The sequence below is a fragment of the Rattus rattus genome, chromosome 15 (genome assembly GCF_011064425.1).
Source record: "Rattus rattus isolate New Zealand chromosome 15, Rrattus_CSIRO_v1, whole genome shotgun sequence".
Taxonomy (NCBI): domain Eukaryota; kingdom Metazoa; phylum Chordata; class Mammalia; order Rodentia; family Muridae; genus Rattus; species Rattus rattus.
Window position 1 is genome coordinate 13,199,503 of NC_046168.1, and position 7,533 is coordinate 13,207,035.

Sequence of the window (7,533 nt, forward strand, 5' to 3'; positions counted from 1 at the left end):
ACCACCCAGTGCTCCCAGGGACTAGACCACCAGCCAAGGAGTGTACAGGGAGGGATCCATGGCTCCAGATACATAGGTAGCAAAGGATGGCATTGTCTGACATCAATGGGCAGGTCAGCCGTTGGTCCTGTGGAGGTTTGATGCCTGAGGTAGGGGGATGCTGGAGGGGTGGGACAGGTGAGGATGGGTGGGTGACACCCTCATAGAGGCAAAAGGGAGAGAAGAGAGGAAGGTTGTGCGATGGGGGGGCTTATCCTCATGCCTCTTCCTGTGATGTTGTATTCTACAAATGCCATTGCTTTTCCTGGCTTTCTGAACTTTTCCTCCTATTGGTCTATGTGAGAACTGAAGTAATATGTGTGTATCTCCATTCTCTGTTGCTTTTTTAATTGGCCCTCCTCTATAGACATTTCTCACCAAAATTAGCATCTTAGAACAGTCAAATCCCAACACCAAAACACAACATTCATTTGGAGCTCCTCTGTAACACACTTGATGGGTCATTGGGATATTCAGATATAGTGAGAAAATAATTCTTTCTTATATTAACTGAGTGGATGCCTTTTTTAGACAAATCAGATGATCATATTTAATTTAAAGTTTCCTGTCAACAGCCACAGGTGCATTTAGATCTTTTAAGTTAAAGTATATGTCTTTCTTTTCATTATGTTTTAAAGACAAGCAGATCTTGTTTTGTTCAAGGAGGTCTAAAACATATCAAAGCAAAACTTGCATACAATAATCTCACTAATTCACCATCATAATTTACAGCCAAGCACCCCCCCAACACCAGATAGATATTTATGCTCATTCTATACATTTGCCGCAGTAGTGTAGTGATTTTCTATCTGTTTCATGGACTCCCATTTTTTTCTTGCTATAACATGTCTTATATGGCAACACGTTAATATGTCTAAAACTTGCTTTAAAACCCTCTAATTTTTCAAGTTTTAAACTGTATATCAGAACTCCTTTAATGTAAACAAAAAACAACAAAAACAAATATATAGAGAGAAAGACAGAGACAGAGAAAGACACAGAGAGAGAAAGATAGGAGACCATGAATCTGAAAGAGATCAAGGAAGTATATATAGAAGAGTTTAGAAAAAGGAAGGGTGAAATGTTGAAATTGTATTCTAATTTCAAAATCTAAAGCAAATAAATTTCAAAAAGAACTATCATAGAGTAGTTGCTAGTTTAGAATACATACTGGTCTAAATAATAGAACACCCGTTCTCCCTGGTTCAGTTCTTCATTCACAGATGAGGCTCAGAAACCAACATTTGGGTGTATGATTCATTGGGGGAAAGATGCGAACCCTCGGACTGTTTGCCCAGCATTACACAGCTATTTCTCTGCTTTCTGTAAGAGAAAGGATTAGTATTGAACGATGAATTGTATGCTTTAGCCAAGCACACTACAACACCAGATTCATGTGTAACACTCTCAGATGGCTTCTCTATCTTCCTTCAGAACTTCTAGGACCTTCAGGTCAACAATACTGACCTGATTTGAGGCATAGCAAAACAAACAATAACAATTACACCCCACATCAACAACGAGTGTGAATATACAAATTTATTTGTTAATATCAAGAATAGAAATTTGTAGTAATTAATAAACAAGAAGAGAGCAGCTCCTATCTGGGTCAAATCTAATCCTTTCAGGAAGAACTGGATGTTGATAGGAGACTGTGTATAAGATAAGAATGAAATAATGACAGCAGATCTTAGAATAATAGAAGAGAATGTGACTCAAAATCAGCGCGCACACACACACCCATACACACCCCCCACACACACACACACACACACACACACACACACACACACACACACACACACACACACAGAGAGAGAGAGAGAGAGAGAGAGAGAGAGAGTTTCTCATTCTCTTTTCTCTTTAACCTAGTACATCATAGATTATGAAACTCATGTGTTACCATCTCTCATGACAGGAGAAAAACAGATGAGGACCCTTGTTTGTATTATTTCTAAGCCCCAAATGGAGAAGCAGCAACTAGACCTCCTATAAAGAAGCTTGTTAGGAATGGAAATAATGACACCATACCACCTGATTCTGCTGGACTGTTTGCCCATGTTCTCTTTCTTGACCTATTTATAGCATGCACTGTTTTACCCACCCTGCACTCTCATTCCTCCACAGACGTGCCTTCTTCTGCCTACAATTCAAAACTCATCCTCTCCTCTCAGTTCCAGATCAAGCCCTCTAGTATCTCTCAGATGAAAAAGGTACCAGTGAACACTTTCTTCCCCATTCCCATCTTCTAGCACCTTGCCATCTGGACTCTCACTGGGCTATAGAATAGTGTGCTATGATTTCCTGCTCTGGCTTAAGAGAGTCTGAGCCTTATGATCTTTGTTTTCCCCACATTTTCAAAGTGTTATGGTGTCTTTTACTGAACTAAAGAGAGTTAAAATAATTGAAACAAGCACTAAGTCCGTTAGAAGACATCCACATAGTACCTATGCTATCAGCTTCTGACTAAATAAGTAATCTCAGGGGCGAAATCTAGGTACTGTGTTTAACACTTGTCAATGGTTGGACAAATAGACAAAGTTTTCTAAATAAAATATCAAGCAACTATATAATTAATTAATGTACAAAATTATGATAAATTTTCTTAAATTAATGGAAGATTAAAAGTACAGGCATTCACACTATTGATCAATCAGGCAGTTTTGATTCATTGGGCCAATACACTAACACATGCATTAGTCAGGAAAGGAATAGTTGCCCAGCTCCCATCTTTCTATAATAAGAGCTAATATTTATTGACCCCTCAGAAGAGACTAGTCATCATGCTAAACATTTTGCATATATTACCTCACCCAGTATTCACTATAAACAGGATTGTATTTGCAATTATAAGCTTTATTTGAAGAAGATTGAGGCTGAAAGTGGTATGATTCATGCAGCTAAAGAGAAAGAACGTTATTAAAGTATACAGCATACCCATGTATTTGAGAAATAATTATAGCATGCATCATACTGCAGGATAGGAAATCGGGAAAAACATTAAAGTTAAAATGTAAATTAGTGATGATTTTTCTATTCATATGCAAACATTTATATAATTTAGTATATAGTATATCCTTTTAGTATTTAGTATATCCTTTGAAATCTCTTAGTTCTAACAATTGTTATTTCAGATATTTTAACTCATTAAAATTTTATAGATTATTTTTAAAAGTATAATTAATAAATATAAAGTACAAATGTGTGTGTGCATGCACACATACACACACATACATACACGTATATTTACTATATATAAAGCACTAAAAATACAGGCATTAATTAATTAATTAATATCTTTCAGGAGGCACTTTCACTGGCCAATGTTAAAAGTCTGTCTCCTAATGTTTTAATAACAAATCTCATTTTCTTTTTAGTCAGGAGGCCAATTTAAAATCCTTTATAGCTGGTATACTATGATAACCTTCATGGAACAGACAGAACTTGTCTCTACATTTCCTCCCAGAGAAAACAGAATATGGTATCCCTACAAAACCATGAGCTTCAGCAGGTTTTTCTAAGCTAAAGAGGAAAGCATTATAGAAGCAAAGCATACTCTCATTTTCCACTAAAGAGCCCAGAATCAAAGACTATAATGTAAGCTCCATGTAAGAAGGCCAAGAAACAGCCCTGAAGGGAGGCGTGCCAGGCTACAGTTCCTCAGACTGTGTTCATGATGGGTGATGGGTAGCTAGTTTAGATGAAGGTGAATTCACACACTCTCTGAATTCCTGGGATATTTCATAGTACATAGAAGAATGCAGCTTTCCATAGGTCCACCCGAGAGAACATAACACAAAAGCTAACTGCATTCCTGCTGCTGTGAAACCTGAATCCAAGGTTAAACCCTTTCTTGCAGAAACTGGAATGCATTCTTATGTGAGCTTCACCTCATGTCCTGAAGCTCAGACCTTTCACCAGTCGTGCCAGCAACACATCTAATAGAGCCAATTAAGGAAACTGCTCAAGTGTACTCTATTTTACAGAAAATTTTAGATAACTCTGTGTGAATAACTATTTGATGATGAGTCCATTAACACAGTATGAAGGTTTTATCTGTTGGCAACATGTTAATTTCAACATAATTTGAAACACCAAATTTACTTTTAAAAAAAATACAAGAAATTAAAGTATTTTTCTACATATTGTTTTATTATTTATAAATTGACCATTCAAAATGGCTCTCATTATGGTAACTCAGTTTATACATACAGGGCAAAATAATCCTGTCAGAGTAGAAGGACATTCTGTCCCTTCAGCTATTATATTCTCTATTGAGAATGACTAATTATTTACACTAATTACGGACACTACATTTGCATTGTGGTTCTTAGATGTGGGTGCAGCATCCAAATTCATGCTTTGAGTAAAGTCAATGTCGATTCCCTGAAGCATCCTTTTGAAAGTCTTTCTGACGAAGGGCAGTAACTGTCCTGTGTCATCTAATTTCTGAGACTACCCTCTTCCTCTACCCGTGATCAGAGGCCTTTCCTCTCTGCCTCTCACTTGTCAGTTCACTCTCATTTGGTAGTTCACTTTACTCACATGCATAAGCTAACTATTTCAAAGTCATCATTTTCTTAAAAAAAATATGCCATATTTCCACTTCAAATCCTACTTTGATTATCAACAACAAAACGCACAATACCCAGTCAACTCCACCATCCTTGAGTTCTTGTGTGTGTGTGTGTGTGTGTGTGTGTGTGTGTGCCAATTTAAATAGTTTTATTATTCCATGTTGCTTGTTTTGGGTCCCAGTGCTATACTCTCTACTTGGACCTCTTCAATGGTGGGGCCTGAAGAAGCACCGCCAGATGGAGGAGCTCCCCCTCCAGGCATGTCACCGGCACTGTGGTACAGCTTGGTAATGATAGGGTTGCAGACCTTTTCCAGTTCTTTCTGCTGATGCTCAAATTCTTCCTTCTCTGCAGTCTGGTTCTTATCCAGCCAGCTGATGATTTTGTTGCACTTGTCAAGAATCTTCTGTTTGTCTTCATCATTAATCTTGCCTTGAAGTTTCTCATCTTCAACAGTTGCTTTCAGGTTGAAGAGAAAGACTCCAGTGAGTTCTTGGAGGAAACCTTACCTCTCTGCTTCTCATCCTCAGCTTTGTACTTTTCAGCTTCTTGGACCATGCACTCGATTTCCTCCTTTCTCAAGAGAACCTTGTCATTGGCGATCCCATTCTCCTTTCCTGTGCTCTTATCTACAGCAGACACATTGAGGATGTTACTAGCATCAATGCCAAAAGTAACCTCAATCTGAGAAACCCTTCGGGGTGCTGGAGGTGCCTGTGAGCTCAAACTTCCCAAGCAGGTTGTAGTCCTTGCTCATGGCCCTTTCCCCTTCATACACCTGGCTGGTTGTCAGAGTAGGTGGTGAGAGTCTGGGTCTGCTTGGTGGGAATGGGGGTATTGCGCTTGATTACGACAGTCATGACTCCACCAGCAGTTTCAATCCCAAGGGAAAGAGGAGTGAGATCCAAGAGCAGCAAATCCTGAAATTCTCAAACTTGTCTCCAGATAGAATGGCTGCCTGGACAGCTGCACCATAGGCAACAGCTTCACTGGGGTTAATGCTCTTATTCCGTTCTTTTCCATTGAAGAAGTCTTGCAGAAGTTTCTGGATCTTGGGGATTCTGGTAGAACCACCCACAAGAACAATATCATGGATCTGTGACTTGTCTAGTTTGTCATCTCAAAGGGCCTTCTCTACAGCGTCCAGTGTGCCACGGAACAGATTAGCATTCAATTAATTCCTCAAATCAAGCACAGGTAACGGAGGTGTAGAAGTCAATTCCCTCACAGAGAGAATCAATCTCAATATTGGCCTGAGTGCTGGAGGAGAGGGTGCCCTTGGCCTGCTCACAGGCGGTGTGGAGATGTCCCCCACTGATGTCCTTCTTGTGCTTTCACTTAAACTCAGCAATGAAATGGTTGACCATTCGGTTGTCAAAGTCTTCTCCACCTAAGTTGGTGTCTCCAACTGTTGATTTGACTTCAAAAATTCCATCCTCGATAGTGAGGGTTGACACATCAAAAGTGCCACCTCCCAAGTCAGAAATCAGCACAATCCTTTCAGCTCCGACCTCCTTATCCAAACCGTAGGCAATAGCAGCAGCAGGTGGCTCATTGAAAATTCGAAGTACACTGAGGCCAGCAATAGTCCAGCATCTTTTGTTGCCTGCCACTGAGAGTCACTGAAGTAAGCTGACACTGTGACTATGGCATTGGTAACAGTCTTTCCAAGGTAAGCTTCTGCAGTTTCCTTCATCTTTGTCAGAACCATTGAGGACACTTCCTCTGGGTAGAAACTTTTTGTCTCTCCTTTGTATTTGACTTGGACCTTGGGCCTGCCTGCGTCATTCACCACCATGAAGGGCCAGTGCTTCATGTCAGACTGAACAACAGCATCATCGAACCTGTGTCCAATCAGACGTTTGGTATCAAAAACTGTTTTGGTGGGATTCGTTGCAACCTGATTCTTGGCCACATCCCCAATTAATTGTTCTGTGTCAGTGAAAGCAACATAGCTTGGTGTGGTTCGGTTACCCTGGTCACTGGCAATTATTTCTAAATTTCCATGCTGGAAGACACCCACGCAGGAGTAGGTGGTGCCAAGATCAATGCCAACTGCAGGTCCCTTAGACATGGTTGCTTTCGTGTAGGCCTGACTGTGCTGATGATGAGACCACACAGAGACCTGGCTCCGCTTTCATTGAGATCCATCCTTAAGTTCTTAACCTCAGGTTTCTAAACTAAGAGTCTGAGTCCCTCCTCCTAACTTCTGCATTTCCCCCATTGCTTACACTGTCTTGAGAGAAAACCGACACCCACTCTTTCTTGTCTTAACTCCTAAGCATTCTTTCACAAAGTAGTTCTCACACTAAATCCACCCTCTATTATGCAGCCACAATGGTCTCTCTAAAGTAGCCTTTTAAAAGAAAATATATTGACAAAATTAAAGATCTATTTGTCTCTAATTTTCCAATGTCTGTCTAACGCCTCAACAATAAAATACAAATTCCTTAAACTCATGTAATTTTCTTTCAAAACTTGATTTTTGTCTCTTTTTCAGAGTTATCATTTTCTATTCCTGCCCAACTCCATGGGGAGGAACAACTAAATAAATGATAATCACAGAAACAAGTCACAAAATCATTTTGTAGAATATGCAAACTCAACTTTTGTTTTGATGAAGGAACCATTTTACAAGGGTTGGGGATTTAGCTCAGTGGTAGGCGCTTGCCAAGCACAAGGCCCTGGTTGGGTCCCCAGCTCCAAAAAAAAAAAAGAAAAAGAAAAGAAAGAACCACTTTACAATATATTTTTCCTCCTGGAAAAGTCTAGATTATTTTCTTAATGTATTATTACATATACTAAAGCTCATATAATATTTTTCTATGTGCAATAGTTCTCCAACTTATCATATTCCATTATTTAATATTCCTGTCATACCTCACCTGTGACTCTATGATTTTCCTTATGTTATAGG

The 7,533-nt window shown here is 39.4% G+C and overlaps 1 pseudogene; it reads right to left on the reverse strand.

Annotated features, from left to right (window-relative positions):
• Positions 1 to 4,767: 4,767 nt before the first annotated feature.
• Positions 4,768 to 6,690, reverse strand: LOC116884927 (annotated as a pseudogene).
• Positions 6,691 to 7,533: the final 843 nt, after the last annotated feature.